Below are 27,434 nucleotides of genomic sequence, written 5' to 3'. Positions count from 1 at the left end.
CACCTAAGCTACAATACTATGGATTAAATCTATCAGTGTCATAGTCAAAGAGAATAGCAGGCTGTTACTTGGCAACATCAAAGATATAACCAACATTCTGAAGTATGACATCACAAGATGAAAGGATGGATTTTAGCAGAGGATTTGGCAAGTTACAGTATGTGAGCTTTGTGGAAGTCCTTGGTTTGATCTATTTGCTTTCCTAGTAAGATAAAGCACAGAAGTTATGCACAATCCAGCAAGGCAGAGCAATGTATAACTTTGGTTAAACAAACACCTAAGCTACAATACTATGGATTAATTCTATCAGTGTCATAGTCAAAGAGAATAGCAGGCTGTTACTTGGCAACATCAAAGATATAACCAACATTCTGAAGTATGACATCACAAGATGAAAGGATGGATTTTAGCAGAGGATTTGGCAACTTACAGTATGTGAGCTTTGTGAAAGTCCTTGGTTTGATCTATTTGCTTTCCTAGTAAGATAAAGCACAGAAGTTATGCACAATCCAGCAAAGCAGGGCGATGTATAACTTTGGTTAAACAAACACCTAAGCTACAATACTATGGATTAATTCTCCTGTTAATTCAATCAGTGTCATAGTCAAACAGAATAGCAGGCTGTTACATCAAAGATATAACCAACATTCTGAAGTATGACATCACAAGATGAAAGGATGGATTTTAGCAGAGGATTTGGCAACTTACAGTATGTGAGCTTTGTGAAAGTCCTTGGTTTGATCTATTTGCTTTCCTAGTAAGATAAAGCACAGAAGTTATGCACAATCCAGCAAGGCAGAGCAATGTATAACTTTGGTTAAACAAACACCTAAGCTACAATACTATGGATTAATTCTATCAGTGTCATAGTCAAAGAGAATAGCAGGCTGTTACTTGGCAACATCAAAGATATAACCAACATTCTGAAGTATGACATCACAAGATGAAAGGATGGATTTTAGCAGAGGATTTGGCAAGTTACAGTATGTGAGCTTTGTGAAAGTCCTTGGTTTGATCTATTTGCTTTCCTAGTAAGATAAAGCACAGAAGTTATGCACAATCCAGCAAGGCAGGGCGATGTATAACTTTGGTTAAACAAACACCTAAGCTACAATACTATGGATTAATTCTCCTGTTAATTCAATCAGTGTCATATTCAAACAGAATAGCAGGCTGTTACATCAAAGATATAACCAACATTCTGAAGTATGACATCACAAGATGAAAGGATGGATTTTAGCAGAGGATTTGGCAACTTACAGTATGTGAGCTTTGTGAAAGTCCTTGCTTTGATCTATTTGCTTTCCTAGTAAGATAAAGCACAGAAGTTATGCACAATCCAGCAAGGCAGAGCAATGTATAACTTTGGTTAAACAAACACCTAAGCTACAATACTATGGATTAATTCTATCAGTGTCATAGTCAAAGAGAATAGCAGGCTGTTACTTGGCAACATCAAAGATATAACCAACATTCTGAAGTATGACATCACAAGATGAAAGGATGGATTTTAGCAGAGGATTTGGCAACTTACAGTATGTGAGCTTTGTGAAAGTCCTTGGTTTGATCTATTTGCTTTCCTAGTAAGATAAAGCACAGAAGTTATGCACAATCCAGCAAAGCAGGGCGATGTATAACTTTGGTTAAACAAACACCTAAGCTACAATACTATGGATTAATTCTCCTGTTAATTCAATCAGTGTCATAGTCAAACAGAATAGCAGGCTGTTACATCAAAGATATAACCAACATTCTGAAAAATGACATCACAAGATGAAAGGATGGATTTTAGCAGAGGATTTGGCAACTTACAGTATGTGAGCTTTGTGAAAGTCCTTGGTTTGATCTATTTGCTTTCCTAGTAAGATAAAGCACAGAAGTTATGCACAATCCCGCAAGGCAGAGCAATGTATAACTTTGGTTAAACAAACACCTAAGCTACAATACTATGGATTAATTCTATCAGTGTCATAGTCAAAGAGAATAGCAGGCTGTTACTTGGCAACATCAAAGATATAACCAACATTCTGAAGTATGACATCACAAGATGAAAGGATGGATTTTAGCAGAGGATTTGGCAAGTTACAGTATGTGAGCTTTGTGAAAGTCCTTGGTTTGATCTATTTGCTTTCCTAGTAAGATAAAGCACAGAAGTTATGCACAATCCAGCAAGGCAGGGCGATGTATAACTTTGGTTAAACAAACACCTAAGCTACAATACTATGGATTAATTCTCCTGTTAATTCAATCAGTGTCATATTCAAACAGAATAGCAGGCTGTTACATCAAAGATATAACCAACATTCTGAAGTATGACATCACAAGATGAAAGGATGGATTTTAGCAGAGGATTTGGCAACTTACAGTATGTGAGCTTTGTGAAAGTCCTTGCTTTGATCTATTTGCTTTCCTAGTAAGATAAAGCACAGAAGTTATGCACAATCCAGCAAGGCAGAGCAATGTATAACTTTGGTTAAACAAACACCTAAGCTGCAATACTATGGATTAATTCTATCAGTGTCATAGTCAAAGAGAATAGCAGGCTGTTACTTGGCAACATCAAAGATATAACCAACATTCTGAAGTATGACATCACAAGACGAAAGGATGGATTTTAGCAGAGGATTTGGCAAGTTACAGTATGTGAGCTTTGTGAAAGTCCTTGCTTTGATCTTTTTGCTTTCCTAGTAACATAAAGCACAGAAGTTATGCACAATCCAGCAAAGCAGGGCGATGTATAACTTTGGTTAAACAAACACCTAAGCTACAATACTATGGATTAATTCTCCTGTTAATTCAATCAGTGTCATATTCAAACAGAATAGCAGGCTGTTACATCAAAGACATAACCAACATTCTGAAGTATGACATCACAAGATGAAAGGATGGATTTTAGCAGAGGATTTGGCAAGTTACAGTATGTGAGCTTTGTGAAAGTCCTTGGTTTGATCTATTTGCTTTCCTAGTAAGATAAAGCACAGAAGTTATGCACAATCCAGCAAAGCAGGGCGATGTATAACTTTGGTTAAACAAACACCTAAGCTACAATACTATGGATTAATTCTCCTGTTAATTCAATCAGTGTCATATTCAAACAGAATAGCAGGCTGTTACATCAAAGACATAACCAACATTCTGAAGTATGACATCACAAGATGAAAGGATGGATTTTAGCAGAGGATTTGGCAAGTTACAGTATGTGAGCTTTGTGAAAGTCCTTGGTTTGATCTATTTGCTTTCCTAGTAAGATAAAGCACAGAAGTTATGCACAATCCAGCAAAGCAGGGCGATGTATAACTTTGGTTAAACAAACACCTAAGCTACAATACTATGGATTAATTCTCCTGTTAATTCAATCAGTGTCATATTCAAACAGAATAGCAGGCTGTTACATCAAAGACATAACCAACATTCTGAAGTATGACATCACAAGATGAAAGGATGGATTTTAGCAGAGGATTTGGCAAGTTACAGTATGTGAGCTTTGTGAAAGTCCTTGGTTTGATCTATTTGCTTTCCTAGTAAGATAAAGCACAGAAGTTATGCACAATCCAGCAAGGCAGAGCAATGTATAACTTTGGTTAAACAAACACCTAAGCTACAATACTATGGATTAATTCTATCAGTGTCATAGTCAAAGAGAATAGCAGGCTGTTACTTGGCAACATCAAAGATATAACCAACATTCTGAAGTATGACATCACAAGATGAAAGGATGGATTTTAGCAGAGGATTTGGCAACTTACAGTATGTGAGCTTTGTGAAAGTCCTTGGTTTGATCTATTTGCTTTCCCAGTAAGATAAAGCACAGAAGTTATGCACAATCCAGCAAGGCAGAGCAATGTATAACTTTGGTTAAACAAACACCTAAACTACAATACTATGGATTAATTCTCCTATTAATTCAATCAGTGTCTTAGTCAAACAGAATAGCAGGCTGTTACATCAAAGATATAACCAACATTCTGAAGTATGACATCACAAGATGAAAGGATGGATTTTAGCAGAGGATTTGGCAAGTTACAGTATGTGAGCTTTGTGAAAGTCCTTGGTTTGATCTATTTGCTTTCCTAGTAAGATAAAGCACAGAAGTTATGCACAATCCAGCAAGGCAGAGCAATGTATAACTTTGGTTAAACAAACACCTAAGCTGCAATACTATGGATTAATTCTATCAGTGTCATAGTCAAAGAGAATAGCAGGCTGTTACTTGGCAACATCAAAGATATAACCAACATTCTGAAGTATGACATCACAAGATGAAAGGATGGATTTTAGCAGAGGATTTGGCAAGTTACAGTATGTGAGCTTTGTGAAAGTCCTTGCTTTGATCTTTTTGCTTTCCTAGTAAGATTAAGCACAGAAGTTATGCACAATCCAGCAAAGCAGGGCGATGTATAACTTTGGTTAAACAAACACCTAAGCTACAATACTATGGATTAATTCTCCTGTTAATTCAATCAGTGTCATATTCAAACAGAATAGCAGGCTGTTACATCAAAGACATAACCAACATTCTGAAGTATGACATCACAAGATGAAAGGATGGATTTTAGCAGAGGATTTGGCAACTTACAGTATGTGAGCTTTGTGAAAGTCCTTGCTTTGATCTATTTGCTTTCCTAGTAAGATAAAGCACAGAAGTTATGCACAATCCAGCAAAGCAGGGCGATGTATAACTTTGGTTAAACAAACACCTAAGCTACAATACTATGGATTAATTCTCCTGTTAATTCAATCAGTGTCATATTCAAACAGAATAGCAGGCTGTTACATCAAAGACATAACCAACATTCTGAAGTATGACATCACAAGATGAAAGGATGGATTTTAGCAGAGGATTTGGCAAGTTACAGTATGTGAGCTTTATGAAAGTCCTTGGTTTGATCTATTTGCTTTCCTAGTAAGATAAAGCACAGAAGGTATGCACAATCCAGCAAGGCAGAGCAATGTATAACTTTGGTTAAACAAACACCTAAGCTACAATACTATGGATTAATTCTATCAGTGTCATAGTCAAAGAGAATAGCAGGCTGTTACTTGGCAACATCAAAGATATAACCAACATTCTGAAGTATGACATCACAAGATGAAAGGATGGATTTTAGCAGAGGATTTGGCAACTTACAGTATGTGAGCTTTGTGAAAGTCCTTGCTTTGATCTTTTTGCTTTCCTAGTAAGATAAAGCACAGAAGTTATGCACAATCCAGCAAAGCAGGGCGATGTATAACTTTGGTTAAACAAACACCTAAGCTACAATACTATGGATTAATTCTCCTGTTAATTCAATCAGTGTCATATTCAAACAGAATAGCAGGCTGTTACATCAAAGACATAACCAACATTCTGAAGTATGACATCACAAGATGAAAGGATGGATTTTAGCAGAGGATTTGGCAAGTTACAGTATGTGAGCTTTGTGAAAGTCCTTGCTTTGATCTTTTTGCTTTCCTTGTAAGATAAAGCTCAGAAGTTATGCACAATCCAGCAAGGCAGGGCGATGTATAACTTTGGTTAAACAAACACCTAAGCTGCAATACTATGGATTAATTCTATCAGTGTCATAGTCAAAGAGAATAGCAGGCTGTTACTTGGCAACATCAAAGATATAACCAACATTCTGAAGTATGACATCACAAGATGAAAGGATGGATTTTAGCAGAGGATTTGGCAAGTTACAGTATGTGAGCTTTGTGAAAGTCCTTGCTTTGATCTTTTTGCTTTCCTAGTAAGATAAAGCACAGAAGTTATGCACAATCCAGCAAAGCAGGGCAATGTATAACTTTGGTTAAACAAACACCTAAGCTACAATACTATGGATTAATTCTCCTGTTAATTCAATCAGTGTCATATTCAAACAGAATAGCAGGCTGTTACATCAAAGACATAACCAACATTCTGAAGTATGACATCACAAGATGAAAGGATGGATTTTAGCAGAGGATTTGGCAAGTTACAGTATGTGAGCTTTGTGAAAGTCCTTGGTTTGATCTATTTGCTTTCCTAGTAAGATAAAGCACAGAAGTTATGCACAATCCAGCAAAGCAGGGCGATGTATAACTTTGGTTAAACAAACACCTAAGCTACAATACTATGGATTAATTCTCCTGTTAATTCAATCAGTGTCATATTCAAACAGAATAGCAGGCTGTTACATCAAAGACATAACCAACATTTTGAAGTATGACATCACAAGATGAAAGGATGGATTTTAGCAGAGGATTTGGCAACTTACAGTATGTGAGCTTTGTGAAAGTCCTTGCTTTGATCTATTTGCTTTCCTAGTAAGATAAAGCACAGAAGTTATGCACAATCCAGCAAAGCAGGGCGATGTATAACTTTGGTTAAACAAACACCTAAGCTACAATACTATGGATTAATTCTCCTGTTAATTCAATCAGTGTCATATTCAAACAGAATAGCAGGCTGTTACATCAAAGACATAACCAACATTCTGAAGTATGACATCACAAGATGAAAGGATGGATTTTAGCAGAGGATTTGGCAAGTTACAGTATGTGAGCTTTGTGAAAGTCCTTGGTTTGATCTATTTGCTTTCCTAGTAAGATAAAGCACAGAAGTTATGCACAATCCAGCAAGGCAGAGCAATGTATAACTTTGGTTAAACAAACACCTAAGCTACAATACTATGGATTAATTCAATCAGTGTCATAGTCAAAGAGAATAGCAGGCTGTTACTTGGCAACATCAAAGATATAACCAACATTCTGAAGTATGACATCACAAGATGAAAGGATGGATTTTAGCAGAGGATTTGGCAACTTACAGTATGTGAGCTTTGTGAAAGTCCTTGCTTTGATCTATTTGCTTTCCTAGTAAGATAAAGCACAGAAGTTATGCACAATCCAGCAAAGCAGGGCGATGTATAACTTTGGTTAAACAAACACCTAAGCTACAATACTATGGATTAATTCTCCTGTTAATTCAATCAGTGTCATATTCAAACAGAATAGCAGGCTGTTACATCAAAGACATAACCAACATTCTGAAGTATGACATCACAAGATGAAAGGATGGATTTTAGCAGAGGATTTGGCAAGTTACAGTATGTGAGCTTTGTGAAAGTCCTTGGTTTGATCTATTTGCTTTCCTAGTAAGATAAAGCACAGAAGTTATGCACAATCCAGCAAGGCAGAGCAATGTATAACTTTGGTTAAACAAACACCTAAGCTACAATACTATGGATTAATTCAATCAGTGTCATAGTCAAAGAGAATAGCAGGCTGTTACTTGGCAACATCAAAGATATAACCAACATTCTGAAGTATGACATCACAAGATGAAAGGATGGATTTTAGCAGAGGATTTGGCAACTTACAGTATGTGAGCTTTGTGAAAGTCCTTGCTTTGATCTATTTGCTTTCCTAGTAAGATAAAGCACAGAAGTTATGCACAATCCAGCAAAGCAGGGCGATGTATAACTTTGGTTAAACAAACACCTAAGCTACAATACTATGGATTAATTCTCCTGTTAATTCAATCAGTGTCATATTCAAACAGAATAGCAGGCTGTTACATCAAAGACATAACCAACATTCTGAAGTATGACATCACAAGATGAAAGGATGGATTTTAGCAGAGGATTTGGCAAGTTACAGTATGTGAGCTTTGTGAAAGTCCTTGGTTTGATCTATTTGCTTTCCTAGTAAGATAAAGCACAGAAGTTATGCACAATCCAGCAAAGCAGGGCGATGTATAACTTTGGTTAAACAAACACCTAAGCTACATTACTATGGATTAATTCTCCTGTTAATTCAATCAGTGTCATATTCAAACAGAATAGCAGGCTGTTACATCAAAGACATAACCAACATTCTGAAGTATGACATCACAAGATGAAAGGATGGATTTTAGCAGAGGATTTGGCAAGTTACAGTATGTGAGCTTTGTGAAAGTCCTTGGTGTGATCTATTTGCTTTCCTAGTAAGATAAAGCACAGAAGTTATGCACAATCCAGCAAGGCAGGGCGATGTATAACTTTGGTTAAACAAACACCTAAGCTACAATACTATGGATTAATTCTCCTGTTAATTCAATCAGTGTCATATTCAAACAGAATAGCAGGCTGTTACATCAAAGACATAACCAACATTCTGAAGTATGACATCACAAGATGAAAGGATGGATTTTAGCAGAGGATTTGGCAAGTTACAGTATGTGAGCTTTGTGAAAGTCCTTGGTTTGATCTATTTGCTTTCCTAGTAAGATAAAGCACAGAAGTTATGCACAATCCAGCAAGGCAGGGCGATGTATAACTTTGGTTAAACAAACACCTAAGCTACAATACTATGGATTAATTCTCCTATTAATTCAATCAGTGTCTTAGTCAAACAGAATAGCAGGCTGTTACATCAAAGATATAACCAACATTGTAGTGGCAATTTCTTCTTGTGTGTCATGTAAAAATTGTCACTTGTGTCATAGGAGCCAACCTGTTCGTTCCTGATGCGTGTCCACTTTAATATACTCACAGATCCGTTGTTTCACTTGATTTCTTATTTTATTCGTAATTCCACTTGTATCCAGAACAGATCCAAAATGAATATAGCAAAACTCAAAACAAAAGGTCACGCTCAAAAAACATTTGCTGCTTGGCTCCTAAACCTCCACCACCGTCCACAAACAAAACGATCTACCTTTTTTCTTTCCACCTGTGCATCGCAGCCAAATTAATTAACTCGGCTCCACCTTAACTCGGCTCCACCCATAACACAAAATACCTGCCAAAATATGCCCAAATAAATCCATTATTCACCATAAAAGTTTCCATGTCAAATCAAGTACTTCTCATAAATTAATACTTATTTCTTACAACACAAAAAATATACTCTATTAACACAAACTTAAACCATACTTCTGAAACTAAAGTTATTATGATTAAAATGGCCTCCACAAATCCGGCCCCTAATTATAAGGCAGGAGGAATTATAATTACCTTTCTTCAATAGTGTATATCACACTGCTTACATTGACAAAGGAATTCTCCAGAACTATAACGATCCTAATATTTAATCAATTTCATACATATTACATTTCATACACAACAGATTTTTTTTTTTTTTTTTTTTTTTTTTCGATTCTTCCTGGAAAGAGAGTTACTGATAGTCATTTGCGGGGCAGCGATCCGCCTACACCCCTTAGTCAGTGTCAGTCATTAGTTGTTATGTCATTAGTAATCAGTCTCACAGATGAGACAAAGTTTGGCAACAGGTCGTTCCAAAGTGCTTGATCTGGTCTTGACCAGCACACGCCGAACAAGACCTTTTGAATCCATTTTTGTCTGCACTACTCTCCCGAGCAGCCAAGAATTTCTTGGTGCATTTTCATCCAAGATCATGATGATGTCTCCTAGCTGAAGATTTTGTTTAATTTTGTTCCACTTCTGGCGCTCCTGAAGGTTTGGTAGATACTCCTTCACCCACCTTTTCCAAAATAAATCTGCCAGATATTGAGTTTGCTTCCACCTTCGACGTGAGTAGCAATCATCCTTTCTGAAAAGACCAGGTGGCAGCAATGGTTTCTTCTTGAGCAACAATAAATGATTTGGTGTTAGAGCTTCGAGGTCGTTTGGGTCATCGGATGATGCAGTTATCGGTCGGTCATTGATTATAGCTTCCACTTCACAGAGAAGAGTTTGTAGGCACTCATCATCTATTGTTTGTTCACGAAGCACTGACTTTAAGATCCTCTTCACCAACTTTACTTGTCTCTCCCATATACCACCAAAGTGTGGGCCAGCGGGTGGATTAAAAATCCATTGTATCCCTCTTTCTGCAAGAGTATTTTGTATCTTGGTTTGATTAATTTCTTGTAAAGAAGCTCTTAGCTCTCTATCAGCTCCTACTAAGTTGGTACCATTATCGGACCTGATGAGAGCTACCTGTCCTCTTCTACACATGAAGCGTCGAATTGCATTTATGCATGAATCTGTGTCCAGCGTGTGGGAGACTTCAATGTGCAGAGCACGTGTTGTTAAACATGTAAACAACACTCCATATCTTTTGATGATGCTGCGACCTTTCTTGACCTCTATGGGACCAAAATAGTCTATCCCTACGTTTGTAAAAGGGGGTTTGTCAGGTAGCAGCCGATCCACTGGCAAGTCTGCCATTTTCTGTTCTTGAGCTTTAGCATTATTTTTTCTGCAAATGACACAACGGAACAAAAGCTTTCTCACTGCAGCATTAGCTGAGGGTATCCAATACCGCTGGCGCAGACGAGAGAGCATGAAGTTTCTGCCAGAGTGTCCAGTTTTCTCATGTATGTCCTGCAGCAACAAGTTTGTGGCATGAAGATCCTTTGGCATTATTATAGGGTGTTTTGAACTTTCTGGCATTGCAGATCTATTCAATCGTCCTCCAACTCTGAGCATGCCATCTTTAAGGTGTGGATCCAGTCTGTAGATAGGACCTTTTCTTTTCAGCACCTGTTTTCCTCTTTCCAAAGCTGAAATCTCTTCTTGGAAGCTGCAACGCTGACAATACTTAACAATCTGCATTTCTGCTCTGTTCAACTCTTCCACAGTAAGATGCCCTTGGTTTGGTGAAGCTTTAGTGCCAACAGCTTTTTCTCTTATTTTCTTGTTTTTCGAAATCAAATGGTCTTTCGCTCTGAGTATCCAGGCTATGGCTCGTTTTAGACGCCACCAGCTTGAATAGTGATTTATTAATTTTCCAACTGCACACGAGCTCTCTGTGATTGTTGAAAGCACCACTATTGCTTTTCTCACCTCTTCGTCATCTTCAGAGAGCCTCAGGCTTTCATGTTTGTCAGTTTCCGTTTTGCTTGCATCCTTTAAGAAGGATGGCCCCTTTGTCCAGATCTGATTGGTCAAAAACTGTTCCACTGTCAGTCCACGTGAGGCATGATCCGCTGGATTTTTAGAAGTTTCCACATGACTCCACTGTTCCACACTTGTAGCCTCCTTGATCACTGCAATTCTGTTAGCAACAAAAGTCTTCAACCGCAGTGCTTCATTTGCAATGTATTTTAGCACAGCTGTGCTATCCGTCCAAAAGGCTGAGGCCTGAAGATCAATCTGTAGCTCTCTTTTTATCACCTTGTCAATGTTTACAGCCATTACTGCTGCAGTAAGCTCCATTCGAGGAATGGTTGTTTGTTTCAGTGGAGCTACTCTTGCTTTTCCCATCATAAAGGCACAGTGAACATGACCTTTATCATTTGTCAACTTAAGATATGATACTGTTCCATAACCGGTTTCGCTGGCATCTGAGAAGTGATTGAGCTGGGCTGCAACAATCGGACCGAACTCATTTGGTTTGATGCACCTAGTTATCTGGAAGCTGGCTACTTGAGGCAGTTGGGTCACCCAGACCGACCATTCATGCAAAAGATGTTGAGGAATTTCCTCATCCCAGGAAATCTTTTCCTTGCACAGTCTTTGGAGGATCATTTTTGCAGGGAGTACCACTGGAGCAATAAAACCAAGCGGGTCATATATTGAACTCACAATAGAAAGAACTCCTCTTCTTGTCATTGGTTTTTCCTTCATGGCAACTTTGAACTTGAATGAGTCAGAGTTTTCACACCACAGCACACCTAGTGCTCTTTCTATAGGAAGAGCATCTTTTGAAAGATCCAGACCTTTCACTTCTTTAGCCCTTTCATTCTCAGGCACCGACTGCAAGAGTGTGCGGCTGTTGCTAGCCCACTTTGAGAGTTTGAAACCGCCTGCAGCACACAAAGTTGTGAGGTTTTTCCTTAGAGCTATAGCGTCCTCCTCATTGCTGACCGCCTTTAAGCAATCATCCACATAAAAGTTTTTCAACACTGTTTCAACAACATCAGGCAATGCCTTAGCTTTATTATCTTCTGCGGTTTTGCGCAAAGCATAATTTGCACAGCTGGCGGATGAGGTTGCCCCAAACAGATGGACAACCATTTTATATTCAGCCATTTCTTGAGTGAGATCCCCTTCTGGCCACCAAAGAAAACGTAGAAGGTCTGTGTCCTCTTCTGGAACTCTCACTTGATGGTACATGGCTTCAATGTCGGCCATCATTGCTATTTTTTCCTGCCTGAAGCGAGTCAGCACTCCTATAAGTGTGTTAGTTAGATCTGGGCCCTGAAGCAGCTTTTGGTTGAGAGACACTCCCTGATAACTGGCGGCACAGTCAAATACCACCCGCAGTTTTTTCTTTTGCGGATGGTAAACTCCATGATGTGGAATATACCACACTTTGCCATCCTGCCGACTCAGTTGTGTTTCTGGAACTTTGACAGCATATCCATTTTTTAACATGTCTGTGATACAGTCAGAATATTCCTTATGAAAGTCAGGATTCCTGTTGAGTCTTTTCTTCAGTGTGAGTGCACGCTGCACTGCTGCAACTTGATTGTTTGGCATCCTGATCTCCGACTCCTTTGTTGGCAACTTAATATAGTAGTGTCCTTCCTTATGTTCCACAGAATTTGACACAGCATACGTGAACCTTTTGTCCTCAATTGACATTTCCACTTTTTCATCACAGGCACGTTCTGGAAAATCCACATTGTACTGCTGCATGAGCATCCTTTCTATAGTATCGACTGATATCCGATTCACACTAATAGCTTGATGCTCTCCATCCTCTTGTCCTCTGATTGGTCCATTGACAGTCCATCCAAGAATTGTTTTGACAGCATATGGGCCATTGTTTTTACTGTTAATCACTCTCCATGGCTCAAAAGCTTCAGGAACATCATTACCAATTAGCAGCCCAACATCAGCATCAATGTGTGGCAGCTTCACTTCTTTAAGATATGTCCATTTATCAATATCCTTCTGGAGGGGGATATTTTTCTTTCCAACTGGAATGTTGTTTTGAGTAAAAACCTTTGAAAGGGTGACAAATTTATTCTCAATGATTCCACTGATTTCCAAGTTTCTTACAAGACGGCCCTTTACTTGTTTGGTTGAGTTCATAGTGCTTAAGACAATCTGTGTTTCTTTACCATTTAGGTTAAGTTGCTTTGCCAATGCATCAGTACAAAATGTTCCTGAGCTCCCAGGATCCATAAACGCATACGTTTTCACAATTTTTGTCCCGTCTTTTGACTTGACATACACCGGCAGAATAGACAGAATGCAGCTGTCTCCGGCCCCAGTAGACGGAGTTGCTACATGATTTAGACTCACAAGTGCACTTGAAATCCAGTCACATCCAGTGTTTTCTGTTTGACAACTTGTGTTTGTTTGCTTTGAAACATTTTCATTTTTATAAATGTGCAACAAGCTTGGGTGTTTCAGCGAGCACACTTGACATGTTAATCTCTTTTTACAGTCTTTGCTGAGGTGTCCTTTTAATAAACAAGCAAAACATATGCCATTCTTCCGCAAAATGTCCAATTTTTCTTTGTGTGGTCTCTCTGTGATTTGGTAACACTCTGCCATAGTGTGGTTCTTTCTGCAAAACAGACATGGCCTGGTGAGGGCACTGTTGCTACACAAGTTGGGGGCATTACCTTTAACATTTTCAATTTCTTCACTTAAAGATACATTAGTAGCAAAGCTACTTCCTCTTGGTTTATCTTTCTTTGTAATTTTTACCGTAACAGGCATTTTTCTGTCTTTCCATTCACCTGCAACTCCCTGCAGGTCTCCAAAGAGGGGGTCATTCACCATTTTTGCCTCTTTGTCCACAAAGTTTACAAGATCCACAAATCTTATTCGAGTTTGTTTTCTTTCTTTGATGTCAAAGGCCAAAGCTCGCCATTTTTCTCTCATTTTATATGGCAGTTTTGAGATCACAACCCTCATGTTGGCTGGATTGTCCAACTCATCCATATAATCCACATCCTCCAAAGCATTGCAACAGTTTAAAAGAAAAAGTGAAAACCCATGAAGGGTTTTAGCATCCTCTGATTTTATTTGTGGCCATCTAAATAGCTTATCCATTAAAGCTGTCGCAATTTTAAGAGGGTTTCCATAGTGGTCTTCCAGCAGGCGCACTGCTTCTCTATAGCCACGGCCAGCAGGCATATGTTGGCAACCTTTTACCACATCATGAGGCTCACCTCTTGTGAATTGCTCCAAAAAGAACAGTTTGTCTACATTGTTGTCAGTTTTCGAGTCCACAACATGTTCAAAGGCCTTCATAAAGGATCTAAAATCAAGTGAGTCACCACAAAACACAGGAATATCACGTTGTGGCAAGCGAGCTGATCTTTGATGATTGACAAGCGTTTCTGTGATGTCTATTTGTCGTTTCATGACATCATAGAGTTCATAATTATGATCTGTAGGTTGTTTGGGAACAGTATTATGCGTTGTGATGGACTCATGTGGCCTTTGTGACTTTTGTCTCGCTCCTAATGATGGGACTGAGCGCTGACTGTGGTCCATATTAACAGGAATTGACATTTTCTGCTCATTAGCACCCCTTTGATTGTGTGTCATGGCTTCTGCAGCATAATATTCATTCATTCCATCACCAATTTCAGGAATGTCATGTCCTTCATATACTTTAATTTTTGCATTTGACACTGCTAATGCTGTTTGAATTTCTAGCTCCTCCTTCTCAGCCACGAGATGTGCCTCCTTTAATGCCAAAGCCTGTTTTTGTTTCAAGGCAGCTGCTTTTGCTTCCAAGGCTGCTCTCCTTGTTTCCTCTTTAAGGCGAGTGGACGAGGCCGATGACACGCCAGAGCGCACACTGTAAGAAGTTGATACACTTGATTTTGACACATTTGACGCACTGTCCAGATGAGATAACTCATCTTCCGCTGTTGTAGCCGTTTCCATGCGTCTCTTGACATCTTTACACCACAAATGAACCCTTTGGATGAATTCTTCAAACTTCTTCAACCTTGGTTCAAACCAGTCCTTCTGATCGGCACTTTGCTCCTCCTTATTCAAATGCTGTTGAACAGAATTGTTTATCTCCTTGAACGTCTCCAAAATTGCATTGAAGTCCTTTAATTTTAATTTGACCTCCTGGTGGCTTGAATGCTTTCCCAGCAGATCCTCAATTTGATTTGATTTCAATGTGAGCTGCCTTAGTTTCACTCTCCTTGCGCTGACATCGCGCTGCAGCTTTTCCTCTTCGCTTTTGTCCACGGGCGCAACATAGCCAGCACTATCCTCATTCATGCTTGGATACGCTTCAGAGAGTCGGACATTGAATCCGCGGATTCATAGAAAAGAATCACAATGTGCTCTCGTTGACCAGACATGAAACATGTTCCTTTTTCAACTTTGTAAATCGTACCCGAGTCATTTATTCATTCATTGTAATACAATCAGCTGTTGCGGAAGCCGCAATCACAGGCTGTCATTCATGTGGCAAGATTCCAGGACAAACAGCTGAACTGCTCACGCTGTTTTTTGATTTTTGTATAGTGGCAATTTCTTCTTGTGTGTCATGTAAAAATTGTCACTTGTGTCATAGGAGCCAACCTGTTCGTTCCTGATGCGTGTCCACTTTAATATACTCACAGATCCGTTGTTTCACTTGATTTCTTATTTTATTCGTAATTCCACTTGTATCCAGAACAGATCCAAAATGAATATAGCAAAACTCAAAACAAAAGGTCACGATCAAAAAACATTTGCTGCTTGGCTCCTAAACCTCCACCACCGTCCACAAACAAAACGATCTACCTTTTTTCTTTCCACCTGTGCATCGCAGCCAAATTAATTAACTCGGCTCCACCTTAACTCGGCTCCACCCATAACACAAAATACCTGCCAAAATATGCCCAAATAAATCCATTATTCACCATAAAAGTTTCCATGTCAAATCAAGTACTTCTCATAAATTAATACTTATTTCTTACGACACAAAAAATATACTCTATTAACACAAACTTAAACCATACTTCTGAAACTAAAGTTATCATGATTAAAATGGCCTCCACAGGATGGATTTTAGCAGAGGATTTGGCAACTTACAGTATGTGAGCTTTGTGAAAGTCCTTGCTTTGATCTTTTTGCTTTCCTAGTCAGATAAAGCTCAGAAGTAATGCACAATCCAGCAAGGCAGGGCGATGTATAACTTTGGTTAAACAAACACCTAAGCTACAATACTATGGATTAATTCTCCTATTAATTCAATCAGTGTCTTAGTCAAACAGAATAGCAGGCTGTTACATCAAAGATATAACCAACATTCTGAAGTATGACATCACAAGATGAAAGGATGGATTTTAGCAGAGGATTTGGCAAGTTACAGTATGTGAGCTTTGTGAAAGTCCTTGGTTTGATCTATTTGCTTTCCTAGTAAGATAAAGCACAGAAGTTATGCACAATCCAGCAAGGCAGAGCAATGTATAACTTTGGTTAAACAAACACCTAAGCTACAATACTATGGATTAATTCTCCTGTTAATTCAATCAGTATCATATTCAAACAGAAAAGCAGGCTGTTACATCAAAGACATAACCAACATTCTGAAGTATGACATCACAAGATGAAAGGATGGATTTTAGCAGAGGATTTGGCAAGTTACAGTATGTGAGCTTTGTGAAAGTCCTTGGTGTGATCTCTTTGCTTTCCTAGTAAGATAAAGCACAGAAGTTATGCACAATCCAGCAAAGCAGGGCGATGTATAACTTTGGTTAAACAAACACCTAAGCTACAATACTATGGATTAATTCTCCTGTTAATTCAATCAGTGGTATATTCAAACAGAATAGCAGGCTGTTACATCAAAGACATAACCAACATTCTGAAGTATGACATCACAAGATGAAAGGATGGATTTTAGCAGAGGATTTGGCAACTTACAGTATGTGAGCTTTGTGAAAGTCCTTGCTTTGATCTTTTTGCTTTCCTAGTAAGATAAAGCTCAGAAGTTATGCACAATCCAGCAAGGCAGGGCGATGTATAACTTTGGTTAAACAAACACCTAAGCTACAATACTATGGATTAATTCTCATGTTAATTCAATCAGTGTCATATTCAAACAGAATAGCAGGCTGTTACATCAAAGACATAACCAACATTCTGAAGTATGACATCACAAGATGAAAGGATGGATTTTAGCAGAGGATTTGGCAACTTACAGTATGTGAGCTTTGTGAAAGTCCTTGCTTTGATCTTTTTGCTTTCCTAGTAAGATAAAGCACAGAAGTTATGCACAATCCAGCAAGGCAGAGCAATGTATAACTTTGGTTAAACAAACACCTAAGCTACAATACTATGGATTAATCCTATCAGTGTCATAGTCAAAGAGAATAGCAGGCTGTTACTTGGCAACATCAAAGACATAACCAACATTCTGAAGTATGACATCACAAGATGAAAGGATGGATTTTAGCAGAGGATTTGGCAAGTTACAGTATGTGAGCTTTGTGAAAGTCCTTGGTGTGATCTATTTGCTTTCCTAGTAAGATAAAGCACAGAAGTTATGCACAATCCAGCAAAGCAGGGCAATGTATAACTTTGGTTAAACAAACACCTAAGCTACAATACTATGGATTAATTCTATCAGTGTCATAGTCAAAGAGAATAGCAGGCTGTTACTTGGCAACATCAAAGATATAACCAACATTCTGAAGTATGACATCACAAGATGAAAGGATGGATTTTAGCAGAGGATTTGGCAAGTTACAGTATGTGAGCTTTGTGAAAGTCCTTGGTTTGATCTATTTGCTTTCCTAGTAAGATAAAGCACAGAAGTTATGCACAATCCAGCAAGGCAGGGCGATGTATAACTTTGGTTAAACAAACACCTAAGCTACAATACTATGGATTAATTCTCCTATTAATTCAATCAGTGTCTTAGTCAAACAGAATAGCAGGCTGTTACATCAAAGATATAACCAACATTCTGAAGTATGACATCACAAGATGAAAGGATGGATTTTAGCAGAGGATTTGGCAACTTACAGTATGTGAGCTTTGTGAAAGTCCTTGCTTTGATCTTTTTGCTTTCCTAGTAAGATAAAGCTCAGAAGTTTTGCACAATCCAGCAAGGCAGGGCGATGTATAACTTTGGTTAAACAAACACCTAAGCTACAATACTATGGATTAATTCTCCTGTTAATTCAATCAGTGTCATATTCAAACAGAATAGCAGGCTGTTACATCAAAGACATAACCAACATTCTGAAGTATGACATCAAAAGATGAAAGGATGGATTTTAGCAGAGGATTTGGCAACTTACAGTATGTGAGCTTTGTGAAAGTCCTTGGTTTGATCTATTTGCTTTCCTAGTAAGATAAAGCACAGAAGTTATGCACAATCCAGCCTGGCAGGGCGATGTATAACTTTGGTTAAACAAACACCTAAGCTACAATACTATGGATTAATTATATCAGTGTCATAGTCAAACAGAACAGCAGGCTGTAACTTGGCAACATCAAAGATATAACCAACATTCTGAAGTATGAAATCACAAGATGAAAGGATGGATTTTAGCAGAGGATTTGGCAACTTACAGTATGTGAGCTTTGTGAAAGCACAATTTTAGTATTTCTTCAAAACTTGTAGCATTTGCTACATAACTCAAATCATCAGCATTACATATAGGTCTTAAGGTAAGGACATGTTCTTCAAGTTGGAGGCTTCTCTTGAATTTGCCAATACTCATTGCTGGAAAATTGCTCTTAAGTGCCTGGTGCCAAAAAGCTCTCACGCTTAGGAATAAACGAGACCAATGAACAAAACTTCTGTGTTAGCTAAGGAAAAGATCATGGTTTGGTAAGAAAAATGATGTCAGCCTAACCAATGATAGTTGGACTCACAGAGGACTTGATGGCTACCTCCTAGTTGAAAGTCCTTCCTTTGATCTATTTGCTTTCCTAGTAAGATAAAGCACAGAAGTTATGCACAATCCAGCAAGGCAGGGCGATGTATAACTTTGGTTAAACAAACACCTAAGCTACAATACTATGGATTAATTCTCCTGTTAATTCAATCAGTGTCATAGTCAAACAGAATAGCAGGCTGTTACAAAAAAAGATAGAACCAACATTCTGAAGTATGACATCACAAGATGAAAGGATGGATTTTAGCAGAGGATTTGGCAAGTTACAGCATGTGAGCTTTGTGAAAGTCCTTGGTTTGATCTATTTGCTTTCCTAGTAAGATATAGCACAGAAGTTATGCACAATCCAGCAAGGCAGGGCGATGTATAACTTTGGTTAAACAAACACCTAAGCTACAATACTATGGATTAATTCTTCTGTTAATTCAATCAGTGTCATAATCAAACAGACTAGCAGGCTGTTACTTGGCAACATCAAAGATATAACCAACATTCTGAAGTATGACATCACAAGATGAAAGGATGGATTTTAGCAGAGGATTTGGCAACTTACAGTATGTGAGCTTTGTGAAAGCACAATTGTAGTATTTCTTCAAAACTTGTAGCATTTGCTACATAACTCAAATCATCAGCATTACATATAGGTCTTAAGGTTTGGACATGTTCTTCAAGTTGGAGGCTTCTCTTGAATTTGCCAATACTCATTGCTGGAAAATTGCTCTTAAGTGCCTGGTGCCAAAAAGCTCTCACGCTTAGGAATAAATGAGACCAATGAAAAAAACTTCTGTGTTAGCTAAGGAAAAGATCATGGTTTGGTAAGAAAAATGATGTCAGCCTAACCAATGACAGTTGGACTCACATAGGACTTGATGGCTATCTCCTAGTTGAAAGTCCTTGGTTTGATCTATTTGCTTTCCTGGTAAGATAAAGCACAGAAGTTATGCACAATCCAGCAAGGCAGGGCGATGTATAACTTTGGTTAAACAAACACCTAAGCTTCAATACTATGGATTATTTCTCTTGTTAAATCAATCAGTGTCGTAGTCAAACAGAATAGCAGGCTTTTACTTGGCAACATCAAAGATATAACCAACATTCTGAAGTATGAAATCACAAGATGAAAGGATGGATTTTAGCAGAGGATTTGGCAAGTTACAGTATGTGAGCTTTGTGAAAGCACAATTTTAGTATTTCTTCAAAACTTGTAGCATTTGCTACATAACTCAAATCATCAGCATTACATATAGGTCTTAAGGTAAGGACATGTTCTTCAAGTTGGAGGTTTCTCTTGAATTTGCCAATACTCATTGCTGGAAAATTGCTCTTAACTGCCTGGTGCCAACAAGCTCTCACGCGTAGGAATAAACGAGACCAATGAACAAAACTTCTGTGTTAGCTAAGGAAAAGATCATGGTTTAGTAAGAAAAATTATGTCAGTCTAACCAATGATAGTTGGACTCACATAGGACTTGATGGCTACCTCCTAGTTGAAAGTCCTTCCTTTGATCTATTTGCTTTCCTAGTAAGATAAAGCACAGAAGTTATGCACAATCCAGCAAGGCAGAGCAATGTATAACTTTGGTTAAACAAACACCTAAGCTACAATACTATGGATTAATCCTATCAGTGTCATAGTCAAAGAGAATAGCAGGCTGTTACTTGGCAACATCAAAGACATAACCAACATTCTGAAGTATGACATCACAAGATGAAATGATGGATTTTAGCAGAGGATTTGGCAAGTTACAGTATGTGAGCTTTGTGAAAGTCCTTGGTGTGATCTATTTGCTTTCCTAGTAAGATAAAGCACAGAAGTTATGCACAATCCAGCAAAGCAGGGCAATGTATAACTTTGGTTAAACAAACACCTAAGCTACAATACTATGGATTAATTCTCCTGTTAATTCAATCAGTGTCATATTCAAACAGAATAGCAGGCTGTTACATCAAAGACATAACCAACATTCTGAAGTATGACATCACAAGATGAAAGGATGGATTTTAGCAGAGGATTTGGCAAGTTACAGTATGTGAGCTTTGTGAAAGTCCTTGCTTTGATCTTTTTGCTTTCCTAGTAAGATAAAGCTCAGAAGTTATGCACAATCCAGCAAGGCAGGGCGATGTATAACTTTGGTTAAACAAACACCTAAGCTACAATACTATGGATTAATTCTCCTATTAATTAAATCAGTGTCTTAGTCAAACAGAATAGCAGGCTGTTACATCAAAGATATAACCAACATTCTGAAGTATGACATCACAAGATGAAAGGATGGATTTTAGCAGAGGATTTGGCAACTTACAGTATGTGAGCTTTGTGAAAGCACAATTTTAGTATTTCTTCAAAACTTGTAGCATTTGGTACACAACTCAAATCATCAGCATTACATATAGGTTTTAAGGTAAGGACATGTTCTTCAAGTTGAAGGCTTCTCTTGAATTTGCCAACACTCATTGCTGGAAAATTGCTCTTAAGTGCCTGGTGCCAACAAGCTCTCACGCTTAGGAATAAACGAGACCAATGAACAAAACTTCTGTGTTAGCTAAGGAAAAGATCATGGTTTGGTGAGAAAAATGATGTCAGCCTAACCAATGACAGTTGGACTCACATAGGACTTGATGGCTAGCTCCTAGTTGAAAGTCCTTGCTTTGATCTATTTGCTTTCCTAGTAAGATAAAGCACAGAAGTTATGCACAATCCAGCAAGGCAGGGCGATGTATAACTTTGGTTAAACAAACACCTAAGCTACAATACTATGGATTAATTCTTCTGTTAATTCAATCAGTGTCATAATCAAACAGACTAGCAGGCTGTTACTTGGCAACATCAAAGATATAACCAACATTCTGAAGTATGACATCACAAGATGAAAGGATGGATTTTAGCAGAGGATTTGGCAACTTACAGTATGTGAGCTTTGTGAAAGCACAATTGTAGTATTTCTTCAAAACTTGTAGCATTTGCTACATAACTCAAATCATCAGCATTACATATAGGTCTTAAGGTATGGACATGTTCTTCAAGTTGGAGGCTTCTCTTGAATTTGCCAATACTCATTGCTGGAAAATTGCTCTTAAGTGCCTGGTGCCAAAAAGCTCTCACGCTTAGGAATAAATGAGACCAATGAAAAAAACTTCTGTGTTAGCTAAGGAAAAGATCATGGTTTGGTAAGAAAAATGATGTCAGCCTAACCAATGACAGTTGGACTCACATAGGACTTGATGGCTATCTCCTAGTTGAAAGTCCTTGGTTTGATCTATTTACTTTCCTGGTAAGATAAAGCACAGAAGTTATGCACAATCCAGCAAGGCAGGGCGATGTATAACTTTGGTTAAACAAACACCTAAGCTTCAATACTATGGATTATTTCTCTTGTTAAATCAATCAGTGTCGTAGTCAAACAGAATAGCAGGCTTTTACTTGGCAACATCAAAGATATAACCAACATTCTGAAGTATGAAATCACAAGATGAAAGGATGGATTTTAGCAGAGGATTTGGCAAGTTACAGTATGTGAGCTTTGTGAAAGCACAATTTTAGTATTTCTTCAAAACTTGTAGCATTTGCTACATAACTCAAATCATCAGCATTACATATAGGTCTTAAGGTAAGGACATGTTCTTCAAGTTGGAGGCTTCTCTTGAATTTGCCAATACTCATTGCTGGAAAATTGCTCTTAACTGCCTGGTGCCAACAAGCTCTCACGCTTAGGAATAAACGAGACCAATGAACAAAACTTCTGTGTTAGCTAAGGAAAAGATCATGGTTTAGTAAGAAAAATTATGTCAGTCTAACCAATGATAGTTGGACTCACATAGGACTTGATGGCTACCTCCTAGTTGAAAGTCCTTCCTTTGATCTATTTGCTTTCCTAGTAAGATAAAGCACAGAAGTTATGCACAATCCAGCAAGGCAGGGCGATGTATAACTTTGGTTAAACAAACACCTAAGCTACAATACTATGGATTAATTCTCCTGTTAATTCAATCAGTGTCTTAGTCAAACAGAATAGCAGGCTGTTACATCAAAGACATAACCAACATTCTGAAGTATGACATCACAAGATGAAAGGATGTATTTTAGCAGAGGATTTGGCAACTTTCAGTATGTGAGCTTTGTGAAAGTCCTTGCTTTGATCTATTTGCTTTCCTAGTAAGATAAAGCACAGAAGTTATGCACAATCCAGCAAGGCAGGGCGATGTATAACTTTGGTTAAACAAACACCTAAGCTACAATACTATGGATTAATTCAATCAGTGTCATAGTCAAACAGAATAGCAGGCTGTTACTTGGAAACATCAAAGATATAACCAACATTCTGAAGTATGACATCAAAAGATGAAAGGATGGATTTTAGCAGAGGATTTGGCAACTTACAGTATGTGAGCTATGTGAAAGTCCTTGGTTTGATCTTTTTGCTTTCCTAGTAAGATAAAGCACAGAAGTTATGCACAATCCAGTAAGGCAGTGAGGATTTGGCAAGTTACAGTATGTGAGCTTTGTATTGCACAATTTTATATTTCTTCAAAACTTGTAGCATTTGCTACATTACTCAAATCATCAGCATTACATATAGGTCTTAAGGTAAGGACATGTTCTTCAAGTTGGAGGCTTCTCTTGAATTTGCCAATACTCATTGCTGGAAAATTACTCTTAAGTGCCTGGTGCCAAAAAGCTCTCACGCTTAGGAATAAACGAGACCAATGAACAAAACTTCTGTGTTAGCTAAGGAAAAGATCATGGTTTGGTAAGAAAAATGATGTCAGCCTAACCAATGATAGTTGGACTCACAGAGGACTTGATGGCTACCTCCTAGTTGAAAGTCCTTCCTTTGATCTATTTGCTTTCCTAGTAAGATAAAAGACAGAAGTTATGCACAATCCAGCAAGGCAGGGCGATGTATAACTTTGGTTAAACAAACACCTAAGCTACAATACTATGGATTATTTCTTCTGTTAATTCAATCAGTGTCATAGTCAAACAAAATAGCAGGCTGTTACATCAAAGACATAACCAACATTCTGAAGTATGACATCACAAGATGAAAGGATGGATTTTAGCAGAGGATTTGGCAAGTTACAGTATGTGAGCTTTGTGAAAGTCCTTGGTGTGATCTATTTGCTTTCCTAGTAAGATAAAGCACAGAAGTTATGCACAATCCAGCAAGGCAGGGCGATGTATAACTTTGGTTAAACAAACACCTAAGCTTCAATACTATGGATTATTTCTCTTGTTAAATCAATCAGTGTCGTAGTCAAACAGAATAGCAGGCTTTTACTTGGCAACATCAAAGATATAACCAACATTCTGAAGTATGAAATCACAAGATGAAAGGATGGATTTTAGCAGAGGATTTGGCAAGTTACAGTATGTGTGCTTTGTGAAAGCACAATTTTAGTATTTCTTCAAAACTTGTAGCATTTGCTACATAACTCAAATCATCAGCATTACATATAGGTCTTAAGGTAAGGACATGTTCTTCAAGTTGGAGGCTTCTCTTGAATTTGCCAATACTCATTGCTGGAAAATTGCTCTTAACTGCCTGGTGCCAACAAGCTCTCACGCTTAGGAATAAACGAGACCAATGAACAAAACTTCTGTGTTAGCTAAGGAAAAGATCATGGTTTGGTAAGAAAAATTATGTCAGTCTAACCAATGATAGTTGGACTCACATAGGACTTGATGGCTACCTCCTAGTTGAAAGTCCTTCCTTTGATCTATTTGCTTTCCTAGTAAGATAAAGCACAGAAGTTATGCACAATCCAGCAAGGCAGGGCGATGTATAACTTTGGTTAAACAAACACCTAAGATACAATACTATGGATTAATTCTCCTGTTAATTCAATCAGTGTCTTAGTCAAACAGAATAGCAGGCTGTTACATCAAAGACATAACCAACACTCTGAAGTATGACATCACAAGATGAAAGGATGGATTTTAGCAGAGGATTTGGCAAGTTACAGTATGTGAGCTTTGTGAAAGCACAATTGTAGTATTTCTTCAAAACTTGTAGCATTTGCTACATAACTCAAATCATCAGCATTACATATAGGTCTTAAGGTAAGGACATGTTCTTCAAGTTGGAGGTTTCTCTTGAATTTGCCAATACTCATTGCTGGAAAATTGCTCTGAAGTGACTGGTGCCAACAAGCTCTCACGCTTAGGAATAAATGAGGCCATTGAAAAAAATTTCTGTGTTAACTATGGAAAACATCATGGTTTGGCAAGAAAAATGATGTCAGCCTAATCAATGACAGTTGGACTCACATAGGACTTGATGGCTACCTCCTAGTTGAAAGTCCTTGCTTTGATCTATTTGCTTTCCTAGCAAGATAAAGCAAAGAAGTTAGGCACAATCCAGCAAGGCAAGGAGATGTATAACTTTGGTTAAACAAACACCTAAGCAACAATACTATGGATTATTAAATCAGTGTCATAGTCAAACAGAATAGCAGGCTGTTACTTGGCAACATCAAAGATATAACCAACATTCTGAAGTATGACATCACAAGATGAAAGGATGGATTTTAGCAGAGGATTTGGCAACTTACAGTATGTGAGCTTTGTGAAAGTCCTTGGTGTGATCTATTTGCTTTCCTAGTAAGATAAAGCACAGAAGTTATGCACAATCCAGCAAAGCAGGGCGATGTATAACTTTGGTTAAACAAACACCTAAGCAACAATACTATGGATTATTAAATCAGTGTCATAGTCAAACAGAATAGCAGGCTGTTACTTGGCAACATCAAAGATATAACCAACATTCTGAAGTATGACATCACAAGATGAAAGGATGGATTTTAGCAGAGGATTTGGCAACTTACAGTATGTGAGCTTTGTGAAAGTCCTTGGTGTGATCTATTTGCTTTCCTAGTAAGATAAAGCACAGAAGTTATGCACAATCCAGCAAAGCAGGGCGATGTATAACTTTGGTTAAACAAACACCTAAGCTACAATACTATGGATTAATTCTCCTGTTAATTCAATCAGTGTCTTAGTCAAACAGAATAGCAGGCTGTTACATCAAAGACATAACCAACATTCTGAAGTATGACATCACAAGATGAAAGGATGGATTTTAGCAGAGGATTTGGCAACTTACAGTATGTGAGCTTTGTGAAAGTCCTTGGTTTGATCTATTTGCTTTCCTGGTAAGATAAAGCACAGAAGTTATGCACAATCCAGCAAGGCGGGGCAATGTATAACTTTGGTTAAACAAACACCTAAGCTACAATACTATGGATTAATTCTATCAGTGTCATAGTCAAACAGAATAGCAGGCTGTTACTTGGCAACATCAAAGATATAACCAACATTCTGAAGTATGACATCACAAGATGAAAGGATGGATTTTAGCAGAGGATTTGGCAAGTTACAGTATGTGAGCTTTGTGAAAGTCCTTGCTTTGATCTTTTTGCTTTCCTAGTAAGATAAAGCACAGAAGTTATGCACAATCCAGCAAGGCAGGGCGATGTATAACTTTGGTTAAACAAACACCTAAGCTACAATACTATGGATTAATTCTCCTGTTAATTCAATCAGTGTCTTAGTCAAACAGAATAGCAGGCTGTTACATCAAAGACATAACCAACATTCTGAAGTATGACATCACAAGATGAAAGGATGGATTTTAGCAGAGGATTTGACAAGTTACAGAAAGTGAGCTTTGTGAAAGTCCTTGGTTTGATCTATTTGCTTTCCTAGTAAGATAAAGCACAGAAGTTATGCACAATCCAGCCTGGCAGGGCGATGTATAACTTTGGTTAAACAAACACCTAAACTACAATACTATGGATTAATTATATCAGTGTCATAGTCAAATAGAATAGCAGGCTGTTACTTGGCAACATCAAAGATATAACCAACATTCTGAAGTATGACATCACAAGATGAAAGGATGGATTTTAGCAGAGAATTTGGCAAGTTACAGTATGTGAGCTTTGTAAAAGCACAATTTTTGTATTTCTTCAAAACTTGTAGCATTTGCTACATAACTCAAATCATCAGCATTACATATAGGTCTTAAGGTAAGGACATGTTCTTCAAATTGGAGGCTTCTCTTGAATTTGCCAATACTCATTGCTGGAAAATTGCTCTTAACTGCCTGGTGCCAACAAGCTCTCACGCTTAGGAATAAATGAGACCAATGAACAAAACTTCTATGTTAGCGAAGGAAAAGATCATGGTTTGGTCAGAAAAATTATGTCAGCCTAACCAATGATAGTTGGACTCACATAGGACTTGATGGCTACCTCCTAGTTGAAAGTCCTTCCTTTGATCTATTTGCTTTCCTAGTAAGATAAAGCACAGAAGTTATGCACAATCCAGCAAGGCAGGGCGATGTATAACTTTGGTTAAACAAACACCTAAGCTACAATACTATGGATTAATTCTATCAGTGTCATAGTCAAACAGAATAGCAGGCTGTTACACCAAAGACATAACCAACATTCTGAAGTATGACATCACAAGATGAAAGGATGGATTTTAGCAGAGGATTTGTCAATTCACAGTATGTGAGCTTTGTGAAAGTCCTTGGTGTGATCTATTTGCTTTCCTAGTAAGATAAAGCACAGAAGTTATGCACAATCCAGCAAAGCAGGGCGATGTATAACTTTGGTTAAACAAACACCTAAGCTACAATACTATGGATTAATTCTCCTGTTAATTCAATCAGTGTCTTAGTCAAAAAGAATAGCA

This window comes from Labrus bergylta, chromosome 1, assembly GCF_963930695.1.
Source record: "Labrus bergylta chromosome 1, fLabBer1.1, whole genome shotgun sequence".
Lineage (NCBI taxonomy): Eukaryota > Metazoa > Chordata > Actinopteri > Labriformes > Labridae > Labrus > Labrus bergylta.
This window is presented reverse-complemented; position numbering follows the sequence as displayed.